Below are 21897 nucleotides of genomic sequence, written 5' to 3'. Positions count from 1 at the left end.
AATAAACAAAGCATTTATAACCTTAAAAACATTTTTAAAAGCCTTAAAAATATATATAAGAGAGCAAAAGACAAGAAATGAGAATAAGTTAAGATACAAATGGAAGACAATGAACAGCAACTCACCAAGAGGCCACTGTCTAGCACCTGTACTTTGTCCCTTCCTGTGAAAGGATCTCCCTCCTCCATTCACACAGCCCCATGACTCGAAGCCTGGCTTGAGAGAACAACTTCTGCCTCACCAACACTGAGTGTAGTTTTGTGACAGACGTTGGCCTCTGAAGTATGGACACAACATCTACCCAAGCATAGGATAGCTTTTGTTGGTTTTATTTTCTTTGCTTTCACTCTACAACAAGACTATTTCCCACACAAGAGAAGTCTAACAGCCCAGCACAGGAATTAAGTAAAACCACACACATTGTAAATAAACAAGAAACATTTTCCTAGCATTACATGCAATCAACACAGGAAAACAAGTTTACTCTTACCGGTTACTCAGGAACACCTAAGTTAAGACCCTAACAAAATGCCATTATGTGAAGAAAGGTAGCAAAACAGAGCAACAAAACTCTTAGAATTAACTGGGACTTAGCTGGATGTGATTTAGTGGGAACATACACTGGTACAACCTGTAACATTATTCAACCTACGAAAGCCAAACATGGATAGCTGAAGGATCCCCGTGACCTAATGATATGCACACACCTAAGATATGCTCACTTATACACAATACAGGATTAGACAGATATAAGAATATTCCCAGAACACTGTTCATACCAGAGCAGCTGAAACAACCTACTGTCAATTACAGAATATATCTTTATAGATGCATGCAACTGTTTATTAAGAACATGAATTACTACCCCACAGAACAGGGTAATCTCAAATGTTTAGAGGTCAATCACAAAGGACACACTCTTGTGTTAGGTTTATTATTACTCCTTTGTGTGACGCATATGTGTGCAAGGGACTCAGTTCTCTCCTCCAAGACAACAAAGATGCTCAGCAGGAGGAAAGAGTGCATCTGAGTAAACAAGTAACAGTACTGCCAAGAAGGTCTTACTAGAATGAAAACTGAGACATCATGTGGCAGGTGTGGAAGAGAGGTTAAGACTGCAGCAACAGTCTCCTTAGAAACACATGGTTAGTTTACGTAAGTCCAGCAATTTCCTGTGGACTTGTTAGCTCTCTGATGATGATGTCAACACATAAATCAGCTTCATTTGCTTCAAGCATCAATTATTGAAGCTCCCTCTGACTGAAAACTAAATATACAGGGCCAACAAAGCAAAGAAATACTGTGAGTAAACAGTACGAAAGTTTCATTTTCAAATTTGGTGGGAATTGGTTTTATTTGCAATTCAAGAAAGAATATTAATGTGATTAGAAGACAATCCATCAACTGAGGAAAGCCACTGAAGTAAAATTTAAGATTTTGAAACTAAACCAAAAATCTAAATTTAGACCAGATATAACATACACATGTAATTCTAGGATAAGGTATCATTTCTTTACCTATCAAGACTGTAAGAGAAACTATCAAAAAAGTCTTAAATCTCTGGGATCTTTAATTAAATGAACATACTCTTGAAATACTAAAATAAATACCCAAGTACTACCTTCAAGCAGATGAACTAACAACCTTTTGTAAAACTTTCCAGAATGAAACATTCATTTGTCCTGCTCTTAGTAATCTATAAACAGAAATAAAGTATAATTATATAGAGTTACTATATTACATGTGCATATTAGTTGCCTAGAAGACAGTCTAATTGTATTTCCCCTTTTACTTCCTCTGCCATTCCCAGCCAGGGTCCTGGATCTTGTCCCCTGCTGTATTGAGCTTTTACCCTACTGATTGTTCTCCTTTATAACTTCCTTCACAGAACGTGTAACTTTTTTCATGTACTCTACGTTAAATATGCATGCACGCCGCAAAGCACCCTTGCTTAAATAATTCAGTGCAGTAGTTCTCAACCTTCCCAATGCTGTGAACTTTTAATATAGTTCCTCATGTTGTGATGACCCTCATAAAATTATTTTCCTTGCTATTTCATAACTGTAGTTTTGGTGTTAGAATTTATAATATAAATATTTTTAGACATGTAAGTTTTGCAAGGGATTTGGGTTTCAAATCCCTGACTGTCCTAGAACTCACTCTGTAGACCAGGCTGACCTTGAACTCAGAAATCTGCCTACCTTTGCCTTATAAGCCTACTCTTTTATAACTAGTAATGTCTGCTTTATATAAAGGGGTGGCTCCAGAATGGAATACATACTTTTTTTTAAAGACTTATTTGTTTTATATATGAGTACACTATAGCTGTCTTCACACACACCAGAAGAGGGCATCATATCTCATTACAGATGGTTGTGAGCCATCATGTGGGTGCTGGGAATTGAACTCAGGACCTGTGGAAAGGCAGTCAGTGCTCCTAATCCCTGAGCCATCTCTCCAGCCCACAAATACATATTTATAACTATAATTCTAGCTTGCTAAACTACCCCTTCATCTTTATAGAGTGACCTGTATCTTTTCAGTTTTTAATTTACTGTGTATCTACTCACTTTTGGTGTCTGCTTGTGAAGCGGATCTTCTTTGATCCTTTCACTTTCAGTTTTTGTGTCTTCACTAATGAACTGGGTTTCTCACAGGCAGTTTGCAATACAAACTGGTCCCACATGCTTTATTTTCTTTTTCTTTTTTCAGTTTATATCTTTTAGCTGAAGAACTAAACCCTTATATTCAAGGTTATTACTAATAAAACATGGTCTTGCTATTCTGTTAAAATACTTTTGATTGTTTTTTGTTTTTCTCTAAGAGTGATTTTTTTTTTTGAGCTTCATACTTTCTTACATTTTTATTTATTATAGCTAATTCCCTTGGCTTTGGCTTTCTTGGAAAGCACATCTTTTTCAATTCTAAAGAGTTACTCTACTTGGTACAGTAATCTTAGTTGCTCCTCCCAATGCTCCTCTGGACATCCATTTGACTCTATACTAAACGGTTTCTCCAGAAACATCTGTTGTGAGTTTAACTTCCAATTATGTATTTCTCTGGCTTCTCCCCACCCAACCCCCTACCCCGTGGTACTGGTATCAAACTCATAACTTTATACAAGCCAGTCAAGAACGCTACCACTAAGCTAAATCCACAACCTAACTTGACACCTTTTTTCTTGCTATTTTTAGAATTCCCTTTATCTGCTTCTTTTGATGGATTCATTATAAGCCCTGGAGAGCATCTTTAAAGAAAGATCAAATCTATGAATCCTTTGAGCCTATTAGAGCTGGATATCCATGACATTCCCAAAATTTAGAAAGTCTTCAAGTACTTCATGGAATAGACTTTTTGAGATGAGCTCTTGCTATGTTAATTCTCAAACTGGCTGAGGTAGTTTGAATATGATTGGCCCATGAGAAGTGGCACTAATAGGAGGTGGAGGAAGTGTGGCCTTGTTAGACTAAGTGGGTCACTGTGAGAAAGGGCTTTGAGGTCTCATATATAAGCTCAAGTCTGGCCACTGTGATACTGTCCCCTTCTGCTGCCTTCTAAACAAAATTTAGAGCTCTTGGCTGCTCCAGCATCATGCCTGCCTGCACAATGCCATGCTTCCCACCATAATGACAACAAACTAAACCTCTGAAACTGTAAGCCAGCCCCAATTAAATGTTTCTCTTTATAAGAATTGCCTCTGGGGCTGAAGAGATGGCTCAGAGGTTTTTTTGGGGTTTTTTGTTTGTTTGTTTTGTTTTGTTTTTTTCCAGAGGTCCTGAGTTTAATCCCCAGGGACCACATGGTGGCTCACAATGGACCCAATGCGCTCTTCTAGTGTGTGTGAAAACAGCTACAGTGTGTGTACTCATGTACATAAAATAGATCATTAAAAAAGGAGAGTTGCCTTGGTCATGGTGTCTCTTCACAGCAGTAAAATCCTAAGACATTAGCAATCCTCCTGCTTCTGCCTCTAGAGTTCTGAGGTAACAGGTGTGTACTACCACACCTGGCCCTTTGAACTTTAATAACGTATGTTTATTGTGTATCTGTCCATTCAGCATTACCTCTTGATTCTCTCTGTGAAAAACAAAACTGTTAGAGGTAGTACTCTCCCTGCCTCTTCTACCCAGTTACCCCTTTATTATTGTAATTGTCACATTCTGACCTGAAATTACAGGCTCTGTCCATTCCTGTGGTGACTAAAGGCTGACTCAAAGTTGAAAATCAAGAAACAGCACTTTTTAAACTATGTAATTATTAAGAAATCATATTCCTGATACAGTTCATTTTCTAGTCTATGGTACGGTGTTATTTGAAGACAAAAATTGTTCCTAGATTTAAGATAAAATAAATTATCACAGTCCTATTTAATTTCATAATACCATGTCAATCTAATTTGGTCTGTTAACTACCTTAATTTCCTTACCCTGTTTGTTTAGATTTCCATGACAACTTTAATGACATCTTAGTTTTGGTTTTTCTCATATTATTGCCCTATATCATATCAACTTTGATTTCAAGCTTTCCATGATGGTATTCATCCCACCAAAATATCCTTGTTCAAATCTAGAATTACTGCTTTCTAACCATAGTTTACTTTTTCATTTTGCTTAAGTGTATCCCTAAATAACTAAAAACAAGGTAAGGTTTCTAGGCCCATGCATATGTGAGAATTGTACCTATGCAAAAGGTCATTTGACTGCAGTGCTGGGTTAAAATTATTTTCTCAAGAAAATTGTAGTGTTCCTGTTTTCATTGAGCATGTAGTGGGACTGCTAAGCTTCCAGTCTGACCTTCAGTCGACTCAAACCTTCACTTATTTAAAACTCACTTCTTTTTCCCCAGAAGCTTTAAAATCATGTCATCACCTACCAAATTTGGAAGTTTCATGAAAACCGTCTCTAGGTTACGGTCTTTCATACTCATGGTACTAGCTAGCCAATGGGTCTTTGGTCTACAGAATGAAACTAAAATGAATGGCTTACTTAGTATCATGTCTGAATTTAATCTAGATATTTACAAAAGCCAGAAAAATGTACTTGCTCCAGAAATTAAGATACTGAGAGCCAGGTAATGACACACACCTTTAATCCCAGCACTAACTATAATCCCATATAAGCAAACGCTGACTTCTTTAGGAAAATCATTCAAGTCAAGAGAGAAAAACAGCCAACAGTAATTCAAGAAAGACCAAAATAGGGCCTGGAGACATAGCTCCACTTAACTGCTCTTCTGGAGGACCTGGGTGTGAGTCCCAGAACCCACATGGCAGCTCACAACCCTGAGCAACTCCAGTTCTAGAGGATCTAGCCTCTAGGAGCACCTAGGTAATGCACATAGACCCCTGCAAACAAAACACACACATAAAATGATAAGGTGAAAAACAATTCCACAAAGTTATCCTCTAACCTCCACATGTGTGAGTGCATGGGCACACACACAGCATATGCATGCTCACAAAATAAATACAAATTTAAAAATAAGGTAGAAAGCAATTGTGGAAGCAAACCCAACATATATTAACCCCTGACCTCCACATGCAAACTCATGAACATGCACACATACATACCTCGTACACACAAGATAGAGAAATTGATGAAGATATAAGCTCTCACACAGAGGAACATCCATGTTTACACACCCCTCCCACACTCAAATGAGATATCTTGGTGAAACACTTAGCATGAAAAAAAAAAGTTGCAACCCAAAGAAAATGATACCAATGAAAGATGAAAATCTATAGTATAATTTAAATTTTTAATAAATCCCTCTTAGAGACTAAAAAACTAAACATACAAAAATATGGCAAGAGGAAACAATGAGTCAGTAACCTGTGCTAACAGATAAATGTAGACCCAGACACACAGCTAGGAATAAAGATTTACAGAAGGAGACATTTTGGACTTCAGTTATAACTAAGTGGTAGAGCATTTATCTCAGGTGCAAAAAGAAAGGCAGCATCCTACAGATACTGTATCTGGTTGGTAAGCTTATCTACTGAAGACCAGACAGTAAGAGTCTTGAGCCAACTATTCAGCTACGCTGCCACACATACACAACACAGAAATGAGCCGCTCTATTCCAGTAAAACACTAAGGTTTAGAATTCATCTATCTTTCACCTGTCATGAGTTACTAATCTTATTTTTAACACTCACATATATAAAAACTATTTTAGCTTACAAGATATATAAACACAGATGACAGTGAGTAGTTAGCCCTTCAGCCTTAGTTTGCTAATTCTTGTATTAGTTCGTTAAAGAAGTCTCAATTTCACCCAAAGAAATCCACTGAGACTATTTTTCTGTGAACAAGTAAGCAATAAGCAGGCCACAATGCTACAAGGCCGCACTCAGGACAGTGAAACAAGAGGATTGTACACCAGGCTACTGGAGCTAAATAATGGAAAGGAAAAAAGACTTGGCAAGAAGGAGGGAAAGGAGGAAGAAAAAGAAGAAGTGAATTAGAAATAGTAACAAAAGAACAGATTGTATTTAGAAATTCAAGTTTTTTTAAGTACTAAATAACCCATGGGTTGAAAGGAAAAATTAGAAAACAAAAGAGAAAACTGTAAGGTATTTTGAAATAATGAAAATATTAATCAAAAGTGTGAAACTTCAAAGCCATTTTCAGCAACTTTTTTTTTTTGTCTCAAAATAAAATTAAGAGGTGGGGAAAAGCAGTGCTCAGGACTTAAGAGTGCTAAGTAGCACTTGGCTTAGATCCCAGTTGGGAAAACCAGGAGGAATAAACTATTTTTTAAAAATCTCTAAAACTGCTGATTATAAAAGAAAAGCTATGTGGCTTGACAGTTGAAAAGACCAGCAATCCCCTAAAGAGAGAGACAGACACAGAACAGGGAATGAGGAACAAAGGGGCAGGTGAGCATGAGTGAGCCCCATCCCTGGGACCCTGGTCAGGGTAGGGAAGACAACTGACTCAGTAAGGCTTTCCTCTGACGTCAGCATACACACCCTATCACAGCAATATTGTTCTCAATTAGCTAAATGGGTAAAGGGTATATACATTACTTGTGCTATTCTTGCAACTGTCCCTTAAATTTATAATTTAAAACAAAATGAAATTTTACATTAGTGCATACCTATGTATGGTGTGTATATGTATGAGTACATATAACACATTCGTTTTATGACGAAAATGAGCCTCAAATTCCCCTGTAAGCAGTTCAGATACATTTGTTTCCATATGGTTATCCAGGTAGTTTTGACACCTTTAAAACGAAATTTTAAATGTCCTAGAACAGCTGAAGCAAGTTTTGATAAATAACCATTTAGAGGAACTACTGCAGATGATTTTAAGATATATTACATTCTTGCTATTATTAGGAACACGTGATAATAACAGAAGAAGAAACAAATATAGCAGAAACAACCCAACTCACATGTGGTAAATTGATTTCAAACAATAGTGCCCAACAATTCAGCCTAGAAATTTTTTTTAATAAATGAGAAAATCTTTCTTTACATCACCAGAATACACAACTTTTGTTTTGTTTCATTTTTAAACTCAGGGCTTTTTTTTAAAAAAGCATGATTTTTTTAAAAATCATGCAGGCTTTGCTGTCCTGAAACTTTCTATGTAGGCGAGACTGGCCCTAAACTAAAAGAGATCCTCCTGCCTCTGCCTCCCAAGTGCTAGAATAAAAAGGCATGTGTCACCACACCCAGCCCTAGAATATTTATCAAAAAAAAAAAAAAAAAAAAAAATCAAGCTGTTGGGCTTTCCTGTGAGGGATTGTCCTTAAACAGATCCGAAGCAGGAAGACCTGCTGTAACTGGGCCAGAGCAGTTTTCTTCTGACTGCTTGCCCTTCCTGGCAAATTCGTCTATCCCATTTCTATGCCCAGTATTAAATCCAATTTAGAATGAAAACTCTCTAGGAATCCACCCCAGCCTACCCCCAATACCAAGCACCAAATTGGGACTGCAGGGGCACCTCCTAGCCTTCTGGACTAAACAAGAAAGTCATCTTCCAGTCATGATAGGACTACCCAGTCCACACCTGTAAGCCAACTGAGTAAATTCACATATACGCATACATATTCATTCTATCAGTTCCCTTCCTTTAGAGACCACAGACTAATGCATTCCTACACTAATGTGTAAACTACTTTATTCAAAGAAGGGCATTTCCCCATACTCTATCCCGGGCTAGCCTTACTGGCTCACCTATAGAGGTATGGGGAATTTAAGACAGCACAGAACAGGATGTATGTCTATTAAAAGCTGAAATTTAAGGATGTAAGAATGCGCCCCTTCTTAGCATCTTACCATGTCACAGGCTCCACTGTAACAGCAATGAATTCCAGATGAAAGAGCTGCATGGTCAGTCTCTAAATGAAGGACTCACATAAGAACAATGGGGAGACTAAAGCAAATACCAAACCCAACCCAACACCTAGACAGATTAACATAGAACCCATCCCACTAAGGACCTTTTGCCTCTAAACTTCTGTTCTGACATATTGTATCTGACTTTCCATTAAGTAAGTCACTTTAAGAAGTAAATAAATATAAACACAAGCACACATTAAACCCCTGGACAGAATCATGCAGGAAAGTCTTTTGGGATTTTTGTTTTTGAAACAGGGTTTCTTACATGCCTTTTGCCTCCCCAGCGCTGGAATTAAAGGCACACACCAGCATGTCCAGATAGGACAAAAACCTTTAAAACTAGATGCTATGGTGTATATACACAGATACAAATGTAACAAAAAATAGAACTTGTGATAGGTTTATTAATAGGCTAGATATTATTGAAGAAAAAAATCAATAAACTTGAAGATATTTCAATAGGGGCTGTAGGTACAAGCTCAGTTCTAGAATACACGCTCAGCCCCAGTGCTACAGAGACTAAAAGAAAGGATTTCAGTATAAACTTTACAAACTGAAATGCTGAGGGAAAATAAACACGAAAACCCCAGAACATCCAATAATGTGTGATAATTCAAATAAGTAAGAGTCAAAAGCCAAAATGTTCAAAAGGGGAAAAACAATGTGGGTGTATATACGTACACACACACACACATACACACACACACACAGAGAGACATATATAAAATGGGGATACATGAAAGGGTCATGAGGAAGGAAACAGTGATGTAATTTAACCTCAAAAAAATTAAAATTGTTTTTAAAATGTAAAAATAAAAAAAAAAGGTTAATAGGACTCCTTAGTGCATTCTATATACCCAGCTACAGGGGAAACTAAAGTAGAAGGACCCAAGAGCCATTTTGAGGCCATAATATGTAACACAACACACACACACACACACACACACACACATACACGGAGGGGGTGAAAAGAGAAAAAAGGAACAAAGACTTGCAATTTTCTATAATCAGTGAGTTATACCAAACTACAAATTACAGTTCCAGGAAGTTAAGAGATTACCAAGGTAGATAAATACCAAAATCAAACTTATACTTCAGTATATTGTTCAAACTATAGAAAACTAGACCAAAAAAAAAAAAAAAAAAAAAAAAACAAAAACAACCCTTTGAGGAAGGAGAAATGAGTGATAGGTCTATATGTACAGAGCATTAGGAGTAACAATTAACAAAGTTTCATGGGGGGTGGGGTGGGATGGAGAGATCAATGGCTAAGAGCACTGACTGCTCTTTCAGAGGTTCCGAGTTCAACTCCCAGCAACCACATGGTGGCTCACAACCATCTGCAATGGGATCTGATGTCCTCTTCTGGTGTATCAGAAGATAGCAACAGTGTGCTCACATACGTAGGATAAATAAAACTTAAAAAAAAAAAAAACAAAAACAAGGTTTCATCAGAAGCATGATAAAAAGACTGAAATACTTCAAGTGTTAGAGAAAAGGAAAGAGCCAATGCCAAATTCTTAGTACAGAAAGTACCTTTCACAATAAAGGAACTAAACATGCCGGGGCTGGGGTTATGCATAGCCCATCTACAGAATGTCCAAGGCCTCTAAATTCAATCCCCAACACTGCCTCCACACAATACAGTATGGTTTGATGTACCAAAACTAAGAGACTCTAATGTTAGTAGAATATCTCTAAGAAAGGTTAAAAGAAATTATCTGGGGAAGCAGAAGTTCGTTCTGATTACTGAACAGGAAGTTGGATCTACAGGAAGGAAATCAGTAAGTAAAGGTAAAATAAAATCTTTTAATTTAATTGAGCTATCAGGGGTGGAAAGATGGCTCAGTGATTAAGAATGTTTATTTCTCTTGCAGAGGACCTGGGTTCTATTCCTAGTATACACATGGCAACTCACAACAGCCTGTAATTCCAGTTCCAGGGGAAACACCACCTTCTTCTGATCGTCACAAGCTCTTGCACATATGTGGTATACAAACTTACTCTCAGACATGCACACATAAAATATTTTCAGTATAATTATGCTATAGCCACATAAAATAATAGCAGCTCTCAAGTATAAGATGATAACGCATATGCTTAGGAAAAATGAAGGGTAGTGAGGTCATAAATGACAGAAAAGAACAGACTGCTATTTTTATTGTACCTACAGTGCATATGAAGCAATAGAGTGATTTTGGATGCTGTACTTGTGAGTTATAAATTCGTATGTTAACTACAAGAAAGCTTACAAGAAAATGTTTACATAATATATAACTAATTAATATGCTGAGTGAGAAAATTTGAATCAAATACATGTTCAACTAACACAGGAGAAGGAACTAGATGTGGTGGAGAATTTGAATAACTCCAGCTACTCTGAAGACTAATGTGGGAAGATTTGAAGTTGTAGACCAGCCTGAAATTTAGCAATACTTCATTTCAAAAGCAGAACAAAAAAGAAACAAAAATCAGAAGAAACCAAGAACAAGTACAAGGAGCAAAAAGTTATAAAGATGGCAGATGTAACAACTGAACAGTCTCGTCCTGCTTGGCAAAGCTACAAACAACAAACTCTGTAAGGAAGTTCCCAACTATAAGCTTATTGCTCCAGCCATGGTATCAGACAGACTGAGGATTCCAGGTTCCTTGGCCAGGGCAGCCGTTCGGGAGCTACTTAGTAAAGGACTTAGCAAGCTGGTTTCACAAGCACAGAGCCCAAGTCATTTACACCAGAAACACAAAGGGTGGAGATGCCCCAGCTGCTGGTGGATATACATAAACGGGTTCTATCAGCTATATTTGGGGCAAGAAGTCACAGCTACAAGAAAGTAACTAATATATTTAGTCAGTTACACTAACATGATCAGTCAGTCTATCACATCAAATAAAAAAGAGATCATCAGAATCTGTGGGTGTAAAGGTGCTCATCATAACTCCAACACTTGAGACAGAAAGAAGCAAGCAGACTTCTGAATTTGAGGCCAATCTGGTCTAAGAATTCCAGGATGCCAGGACTACACAGAGATATAGTGAGACCCTGCCTGTCCCAAAAGATAAAATTTAAAAGATAATCAGAACATACTTTAAGAAAAACAAGTTTGTTTCAGGACAGCCAAGGTTACATAGAGACCTTGTCTCAAAAACAACAAAAGCAAACAAAGTAACTGTATTTTGGGGACTGATGAAACTTCTCAGTGGGAACAGTACTGGTCACTAAGCTTAACAACCTGGAGTTTGGTCCCCTTGACTCACAAGAGAGGAGGGTGAGGAGACCAACTCCACTAAGATGCTTTTTGACCTCCACTCACATGTTGTGGTATATGCACACACAATTAAATAGGTAAGCACACAAATAAATGTCATTTAAAAAGTAATTTTGTCTTTAAGAAACAGTAAAGAGGTGGATGGTCATAGTGCATACCTTTAATCACTCAGGAGACAGAGACAGGTAGAGGCTAGCCTGGTCTGGTAAGGGAAAGGGAGAAGAGGAGGCAGGAAGGGAAAGAAAAAAAATTAAAGACTTAACAGATAGATGGCCTGGAAGGATTCAGGGATTGAGCAGTTGTTGCTCTGAGGTTCAACTCCCAGTACCCATATGGTGGCTCACAACTATCTGCAACTCTAGGACAATGGTTCTCTCAATCTGCTGTCAAAAGCCCTTTGGAGGTCAAATCACCCTTTCACAAGAGTTACCTGAAACCATTGGAAAACACCAGTATTTACTTTACAATTCATAACAATAGCAAAATTATATTTGTGAAGTAGCAATGAAAATCATTTTATGGTTGGGGTCACCACAACACGAGGAACTGTATTAAAGGGTTGCAGCCTTAGGAAGGTTAAGAGCCACTGGATATATTTGTTAAGAGAGGAGAGACTATATTAAAGGGTGTAAAAAAGCCACACAGTGGTGGTACACGCCTTTAATACCAGCACTTGGGGGGCCAAAAGCAGGTAGATCTTTGAGTCTGAGGCCAGCCTGTTTTACTGAGTAAGTTCTAGGACAGCCAGGGCTACAAAGAGAAACTCTGTCCCAAAACAAAACAACAACAAAAGAAAAACCATCAACAACAAAAAGACTTCACAGAATATCCCCACCAAGTGAACAGCTAGACAGAACATAGATTAATAAGTAATCAAATTAATAAGTCATCAAATCAGTAACAACGCTGCAAGTATAATAAAACATTACTGATACTAGCCATTCAGCTACACCCTTTAGATACCTAAAAGTAAAAAAGAACAGCACCAAGAATTGCAAAGGGTGAAAAACAACCTGATTTCTAATACAGATGGGACTAGGAGATCAGGCATATTCAAGGTATTATGTATGACCATAGATGTGATCTTGAATATAAAGCAGACTATGTAAAGTGCATATACTTTAAAAAATGGTTCAACAGCTCTTCCATCATTAAAATGAAATAATTAAGACAACTAACTTACAGCTCATAGTTCTGAGGGTTTCAGTCTAAGATCAAGCAGATTTACTGCTGTAAGAAGGTCAGGTAGAAATGCCAGTGTGTGAATGACAGATAAACAGTTCGCTTAGAGTCCAGAAAGCAAAGGAAACCTAAAAACCTTCCCAGGAAACTAAACCTACTAAAAGGTTCTATTAACCCCAAAATGCTACCCTGCAGAGTGAACCTTTAACATACAGATCTTTGAGGAACATTCAAGATCCAAACAATGTAACAGTTTCTGGTAACTCTAAATGTCCTATCATCCTGTACTTCTACTCCTGGGCTTAGAAGATATAGAACAGTAGACTAAAAAACGTACACACAGGGATAGAGAAGTGACTCAGTGGTTAAGAGCACTGACTGCTCTTCCAGATGATGCTGAGTTCAAATCCCAGCAACCACATGGTGGCTCACAACCATCTGTAATGGGATCTACTGCCCTCTAATGCCATGTAGGCATAAATGGAGACAGAGAAAGAAGCACTAATCTATAAATTAAAAAAAAAAAGACCTACACACACATTCACAGAAGCTTTATTTGTAATATTCCCAAACGGGAAAGAACTCAAGTGCCCATCAATATACAACAACATAGTAAGTCTAGAATTCATTTTGCTAAATAAAACTGGCATACAGGACAGCTTATTCTCTGTGGTTCCGCTCATATGAGGTGCAGAAACAGGTAATACTAATCTATGTTAATGAAAATCAGAACAGTTACCTAGCCTGTGCCTGGAAAGAGATAATGGAGCTTTCTGGAGCAGGAATCTATTGCTTTGATTAGTGTGTTAAAATCTCTCAAATTTTATTGAATTGCATTCTAGATAAATAACATCTCATTTTTAAAAAATTGTAGCCAAGGTCTCCCATATTTCCAGCAGTGAAGCATACCAGTGAGCAAACTTTTTCTGTAAAGGGCCAGGAGGTGAACACATGCTTTGCAGACTGTGACCACTATTCGGCTCTGTTAATAGAATGTAAAAGTGACCACAGACAACATAGAAACAAATAAGCTAGGCTAGATCCCAATAAAACTACTTACAGAAACAGGTGGCAAGCCAGATGTGCCCATGGGCTACTGCTTGTTAATCCCCAAGGTCTAGCACAGAGAAAACTGACCTTCAAAGTTAATTTTGATATGCATATTGTTCTTTTCTACAAAGCCGTCATGACAATTATTGAAAGCCAATTACAGTCCTTTCTAAACATGTGTTTTCCTATATTCAACTACCTACTAAAATTAGAAAAGACTATGACAGTTATGGAAGACCAAAATAAATAGGAATATAGGAAATGTGGCGTTGAGATTTTGAGTAGTAGCCAGCTAATACTACTGAATGCATAAGCTGGAAGGTGGAAATGCACTTTGGCATGCAGTAAAGGCCATTACCTAGAAAGCTGTCACTGGTTTATGATACATTAAATCCCTAAAATGAATGCCACAGCACTCTTCCTCACCACATTGTGTCTTCATTTAAAGAATTCACTGATCATTGCTTCTCAATGAATAGATGGTGTGTGTGTGTGTGTGTGTGTGTGTGTGTGTGTTATAGACATGTAATATACATATATAGTTAGCCAGTTACAGTAGTGCATACCTGTGACCCCAGACATTGGTAGACTTAAGCAGGTTTAAGTCCAGCTTGGTTAAACTAACAAGATCGTCACAACAACCCAAAAACAAAAAATATTTCACAATGAGTTCTATAAGCTAATCTTTTAATTTGGGCGATGTTAAAAAAAGTAATATTCCGGGTTGGAGAGATGGCTCAGTGGTTAACAGCACTGGCTACTCTTTCAAAGGTCCTGAGTTCAATTTCAAGCAACCACAAGGTAGCTCACAACCATCTATAATGTGATCTGATGCCTTCTGGCATGCAGATGTACATGCAGACAGAGCACTCATACATTAAATTATATATACGTGTGTGTATGTACATATATTATATATATATTATATATTAAATTAATACCCCCAAGCCAGGCAATGATGGTGCATGACTTTAATGCCAGCACTTGGGAGACAGAGGCAGGTAGATGTTCAAACTCAAGGCCAGGCTGCACAGCCACACAAAAGAATAATACCCCACAAGGAACATTCAAGGTGCATATCATGATATGAATACTACAACACCTGAAAATGTATACATGTCTTCAATACAATGTCAATCTAAATAAGAAATCCTTTCTCACGAAGTGTATGCCTATTAGAATTCCAGCAGTACCGGAAAGGTTCTGATTGGGTTCCAGCATGTGTGCCACATCACTGGGTTACAATCTGGCATTCAGTCATCGTTTAACAGTTTTTGAGTTTATAATAATCAGACACTAGAAACAATAGTAAAGAAAGTCTCACAAATGTCTTTTGTGACACATTATAAATCACTTTAAAAGCAACTCAGTTTCCCTTTGTTAAAACAATTACTTTCATATTTAAAAGTATTTTAAATTACCTTTTGCAAAATCTAAATAATTTTTTATGGCTGGAGAGAGCACTTCCTGCTCTTGGAAATTCCAGGTTCAGATCCCAGCTCCCATACAGTAGCTCACAACCATCCATAACTAAAGTTCCAGATGGTCCTCTTATGACCTCCATAAACACCAGACACACATATAACATACATGCAGAAAAAAAAACACTCATACACATAAAATAAATTTTAACTAATTTTAAATAAATACCTTTTTAATCCAGGAAAGTAAAATTCAGGAACACATCCTAAATCCCATTATTGATACTAATTAAAGCCATTAATTATGTTGTTGTATTCAGACAGCAAACAAAGAAAATAAATACTGACTTATTTCTCATATATTCTGGATGAAATGCAAGTCTTACTGATTCATTACGTGGTAACAACTAAGCTTCCTTGGTGAAATCAAAGAAAGAACAATCGTGCCAGAAAGTACATATAGTGAATATTTTTATAGCACAACTCTAGTATTTCAGTATGTAGATACTGAATAATGTATAATATGCGTATTTTATAACATAAATATATTATTATATAGGCTGCCTGCTGAATCAACTAGTCAGCATACTGTCTTTTCAGAGCTGTTGCTTTCAAGGTGCTTTCTTCAAAAGATACAAACATAAAACCAAATCTTATATTCACATCTCATTCCTAAATATAACATTTAAATTTTCTTTCATTTATTATGAATAAGTTTTCACCGTAATAAAATAGGCACTTTAACCTTAAAATGGTAACTTTTTAAAATGTCTGCTGTATTTACATGCCAGGTAAAAAGCTAGAATCAGAAAACACATCTTTAAAGATCAAAACAATTCATTTAAATATCTCTTCTTCCACAGGCACCTTCAGACATGCAGTTGAGGCCTTAATTTCTAATCTCTATGTATTGCTAAGGAGGAGGCAGTTCAAGAAAAGGCTGCCTTCATTAATTTCCTACTCGTAAACATATTCAGAGCTTGCCAACGCAGATCAACTCTACCTAACCCCAAAAGACAGTGTAACAGTTCTCAATTATGCTAGTCTCAGACATCCCAGTCTTTAACTGCTTGTTACGCTTATTTCTTAAGAAATCATACAATACAAGCACTACCATCAGATCCTTTAAATGTAAAGAAACAAAACCAGACATGACTAACAAAACATAGAGCTAGGGAGCACTGGTGGGATGTGTGCTTACTCTGACAGACTAGAAAGTGATCACACTATATAAATAAACCTAGCTTATTTAAAATAGATACAAAGGTAAATAAAGCTTTTGTTCTACTTTCTCCTAATCTACAGTGTGGCCTATTGAACTAAATTCCCAAGATATCAAAGAAAACTTTATGACAGCTATCTTTTATTATTTGTCTTTAAATTTCATGTATGTGTACATGCCTGAGTATGGGTCAGAAAAATGCATCTGACCCCCTTGCAAGTGAAGGTACAGGTAGTTGCGAGTCATCTTATATACATGCTGGGAACAGAACCCAGGTCATCTGCCAGAGCAGTAAGTACTGCTGAGCTATCTCTCCAGCCCCAAGACAAACTATATTTTTAAAACCCTCATATTGAGGAGCACTGTTTCCTTGATTTGTATGTTTTAGTTCAATGAGAAGACTCTGGTGTAACTATGGACTTGAATCTTGGAAAAATCATTACTACACATATTGAGACATATTGAGTTCTCTAGATATTCATGCTTTAGATAAAGAAACATTCATTGCTAGAAACAAGGTGTAACAGCGACAAAAAAGGGTGAGGCGTCGTTGAAAACAGAACAGGAAGGCAAGCATTTGAACACTTTGCACAAACTTTCTCAACCTGATTTTTCATCTCTGAAATAAGAATAGTAATTATCCATCTTGAAAGAATGTTATAATGATTAGTGAGCATACATGTAAAGCACACGGCACACAGTTGGCAGTATAAAAAAACATCAGCTATTGTTATTTTGTTACTCATAAGTGCAGCCACAAAAGATTTTTAAAAAATCAGAGCCTGTGATTATTTTTAACTACAAAAACAAAGCCCCCCCCCCAAAAAAAAACAAAGTACTACTTTGGGTGGTTTTAATTTTCTATGTGTAATACTATAGTTCCTCCCAAAAGGTACATAAAATCCAAAATTAACCACAAGCCTACTTATTTTGGGGTTAAAAGTAAAAGACTATTATCACACAGAACAAAAGACAATTTTGTGAACAGGTGAAATAATTTCACCACTGGGGAGGAAATGTCAAAACTAAAATATAAAAACTATGAAAGGATAGTAAAAGATTCCTACCTTTAAACCGACTGCTATAAGATCTGTAACAACACTGTATGGAAAAAGTAAAAAGAGAAAATGGAAAACAAAGTTAGAGAGCCAGTTTTAAAAGACAGATAAGATAAAAGAAAAAGAAAAGGCATTATAATAACAAATAATGAAAAAATGAACTGTGAAATGTTAAAGAAAAAACAATGGACAGTGTAGCAGCAGCAGAGATCAAAAGCAAAGCCTCAAGGTCAATGCAAGACACAAATTATTCTCTAGTGTGTAGGAAAGAACAGCTCTGCTTCAATACAATAAGCATGCATTTATCTCACTTTGACAAATCCAAACCAAAACTAAATCACCAAAGTTCATTCTTTCAAGTTACTGATAGGAGTGATCACACCCTAAAGCCTCAAAGAACAAAACCTGGGCTTGGACTTTCCAGACACCAAAAGCATGTTGTAAATCTGCATCTCATCACCCCCAAAAATATACACAAGATTGTCTCCCAGAGCTAGGATACAAACACCAATTTTTACAAGCCAAACTTTAAGATTTGCTATTTTTAAAAATGTTATCCATCAATACTGTTCTGAATATAAAAGTACTCCTCCTAGGTAGAAATGAACATGAACGAAAGAACACGAGAACACACACACACACACACACACACACACACACACACACACACACACACACACACGGGGTGGGGGGGGACGACAAGCAGGCAGAGAGCTGGGATTTGAGGAGGAACTAAAAATATGTTGGCTAGTGGTTTTTTGTTTTTCGAACTACCCAGAATAAAGGAAATGGGCTTTTTGCAAGCTGTGGGAAAATGAAATTTAATAAGCTTGCCTAGGGCATAGTTCACTGTATTAAAAGCCACACTCTCTATAAGATGTGTAAAAACCCCTATACAGTTATTCTATACAAAAATTGATCTCTTCCACATCTTCAGTTGTCAGTTTATCTCCATATTTCCTAAAAAGAAAAAAAATCTACAAATAAGTTCTGTATTGTTACTAATCCATAAAGTCCTAATTTCTAAAGGTATGCAAACCTGTCTTTGCATCAAGTGGTGCAAACTTCGTTGTTTTAAACAATAACCATTCCTTTTTTTCCTTGTGGAGTTCTGAGCCTTGTATCCATCTCTCTGCAATGTAAACCTGACAGAAACTGATAGGCTATACTTTAAAGTGTGTGATCGGATCTTTATTGGTCCTGATGGGCAGAACAAGATCGCCCTGTTTGAGGGCTCTATCTGCGTCTCTGTCTTAGCTTTAACACCACAGGCAAGACAGTGCTCAAAACCTATCAACAAAAGTTAACTTAAGGAAGCTAAGAGGGGTAAATAGGAGCAAAATGAGATGGTGTGTTGTGTTGAAATGTAATAAAACCAATTATGTTGTAAGCCAACTAAAAAGGCAATTTTTAACAAGATGTAGTAAGTAGCAAATGATGACTAAAAGTCTATGCAATTAATGTTTTGGATCAGATAAAGACATAGATGCTAAATAAGGCTGACCATTCCTACTCTCCCTCCCCCGCCCCCAACCAGAGCGCTGTGGGGGTGGAGCTTGCACTTCACAGGGAAGAAGCAAGTCAAGCCCTTTAACTAAATCTCACGACACAAAAAGCTGGTTTCCCGAGACTCTAAATTGAACCTTCTCAAGACGAACACCTCACAGCCCTTCCTGAACTGATATAATGACATTTATGACATAAATCACTGAAAATGATTTCACCCGTAAAATGAATCAGCGTCAGGTAGAGAAGCCAATGCTCAAGGGGAAGCGTTCGCAAACAAGTTCCCACTACATAAAAATACTTTAAAGAACGTCACAACCATAAATCAAATCCAAAACCGAACTTTGATATCTGCAGCAGTGTGCAATCTGCATTCAAATGAGATAATCCATATATCACAATATTGTGAAATTAAGATTAAACGAAACCTAACGAGGGCAAAAATTGTTGTAAGATTCTAGTGTCCTCAGTAAAAACACGTAGCATGCTCTGATCAACTTCGCGGCGACCTGCTAAATGGATTTTACTTTTCAAACAAGTTATATGCTTCACCGTTCCGCAGTTTATAGAAGTCTTGTTAACAGAAGTCGGCGGGGGAGAGGGGTTAAGAAATAACTCAAACGGTAAAGGTTTAAATAAATAAAAGGTGGACTCTCTACTTGAATTGGAGCTTTTTAAAAATCTTGATTATATGACCCTCCCAATTTACTAAGATCCTTCAATTCACGCTTTTATTAAAATACATCAGGTCCTATCCCTCGTTCCAGAGTTCCCAGAAAAATTAACCAGCTCGGAAAAGGTGACTGTAAATCCTCTTTTTTTTTTTTCCTTTTAGTCACAGACCCCATTTAAACCCTGCAGTTGAAAGCGCCCGGAAATCTGCACTTACACAATATCAGACATCGCCCGAGGCGAATTCACGAAGTTTCTTGGGGGTGGGGAACGAAGAGGAAGCATCCCTGGCGATAAAGTGCAGACGCTCGGTATTTAGAAGTGGCGAACGCATCTCACCCCCCGAGTCAGGACCCGCGGGAGGACCGCGGTTCGAGCCCCGGTCGCCGCCCAGACGGCTGTCGCCGCTCGCCCGGGCCCCGCCGCCGGGGAAAGCTCCGCCGCGCGCCCCACCCCACCGGTAAACAGCAACTCCCCGAGCGCCGCGGCCGCCTCAGCCTCCGCCCCCGCCAGCGCCGCGCACCATTTTCTGAGAGGAAGTGTGGGGAGTCCGGCCAGGCACCCCGGCCCTGGCTCCTCTCCGCTTTCCGAACGCGCTCCGAGGCTGCGAGGGGCGGACGTGACGGGGGCGCCGCGCGCAGGAAGCGGAGACCGCGGCGGACCGAGCCCCGCGCTCCCCAGGTCCCTGCCGTCGGGCTTAGCCCCCGGCCGCTCCTCCGCTAGCCGGCGTCGCGCCCGGCTCCCCGGCCTCGGCGGGACGCGTCGCCGAGAGGAAACGAGGCCAGCGCAGCCCCCGAGCGGCCACCCGGCACTTACCCATCCATGGCCCAGATGGAGGAGCGCACTGCGCGGGGATTGACGGGCTCGCCGCGGGCGGAGGAAGCGGGCGGCGGCTCCCGGGGAACCTGCGAGCGGAGCCGCTCCGCAGCTCCGGCCGGTCAGAGGTGGAAGGAAGAGTGGGAAACAGGGGCGGGGACCGGGCACGCTCTCGCCAGCGCCGCGCCCCCGCCCTCCCAGCCCGCGAGCGCGTTCCCGCCTCGCCTGGCCCCGCCCCCTCGGCGTCGACGCCCTCCCCGGGCTCGGCCGGACTCCAGGGCGCCCTCTTCCCGCCTTCGCCTCTTCACCCCGCCCACCCCACGCTCCCGGGCCCGGGCCTCGGCGCGCGTGCGCGCTCCCCGCCCCCAGCGTCGCGCCTGCGCTCGCGGGAACGCGCGCCTTGTGCTTCCCGCTTCGCGACTCGCCCTCCTGCGAGCCCGCGGGCCTTCCGGCTTCCCGGACTCAGGCTCAGGGCCCTGAACGGTGGCTGGCTAGAAAGACTCCGGGACCCCAGGGGACTTTTGAAGCGGAGCTGAGCTGCTGCTGGCGGGGGACACTCCTGGCAGCACGGCAGGGGACCCGCGCGACGGCCACGGGGCAGGGCAGTGGTCTTGCCGGACCTGAGAGCAGCGACGGCAGTCTGTCCGCCAGGCCGTGGCCAACCTCTGAGACCTGCGCCGGCCGGATAGGTGTGGTTGGGAAAGAGATTAAGTAGATGAGACAACCCTGGACTGAAGTCCATCTCCATTTTTACACGGCTTTCATCCGAGTGCGTTTCTACCGAACAGCGCAGCACGGAAAGAAACTTTCGTTGCATAGCTATTTAATGGCCACCGTGATGTCCGTAATTTTAAAGTTTATATTTATTCATCCCTCCGCGGGGCGGGGCAGGGGGAAAGCGTTATAGGGAAGGATTAATATCTTTCCAGGTGAAAAACATATACACGGGAGATCTCTGAAATTTCACAGCCAGAAAATGTTTTGTTTGTACCAAAGCCCTTTCCTCTGGTATGAGCTAAAACAAGTTATACGTAAAACATAGGACAGCTTACAATATATAATGTGAATAGCTTTCTCCCCTCTTTTATATCACAACTACTTCTGAACTGAGTGCTTTTTTAATTCAGAGATGGTTGAGATTTGAACCATGTCTTCAAAGTCTGAAATGAAAGAGGGAGCCTGCCCACAACTAAATCTATCTTTCCTGATTACCTACTTTAAAATAAGTAGACACTTAATTTTTTTAAAAACAAAATTACAATCAGTTTGTAATTCAGGAAGGTCATTTTAAAAGAAATTTCAGTTCCCCTTTTCAAGATGTCAAAAACGTTTTGTATGTTAAATCTAAACA

General features: G+C 39.3%; 1 protein-coding gene across 1 annotated transcript in view; it reads right to left on the bottom strand.

Annotated features, from left to right (window-relative positions):
- PTBP3 (polypyrimidine tract binding protein 3) overlaps positions 1 to 20668 on the bottom strand; it is an 80102-nt gene extending 59434 nt beyond the window's left edge. Inside the window, exon 1 of the mRNA XM_080940281.1 lies at positions 20547 to 20668. The gene's annotated coding sequence lies outside the window, so the exon portion shown is untranslated. The remainder of the gene's footprint in view (positions 1 to 20546) is intronic.
- Positions 20669 to 21897: the final 1229 nt, after the last annotated feature.

This window comes from Micromys minutus, assembly GCF_963924665.1.
Source record: "Micromys minutus genome assembly, chromosome: 28".
NCBI classification, from domain to species: Eukaryota; Metazoa; Chordata; class Mammalia; order Rodentia; family Muridae; genus Micromys; species Micromys minutus.
Note: the sequence above shows the minus strand (reverse complement) of the source record. Positions and strands in the feature narration are given on the sequence as shown.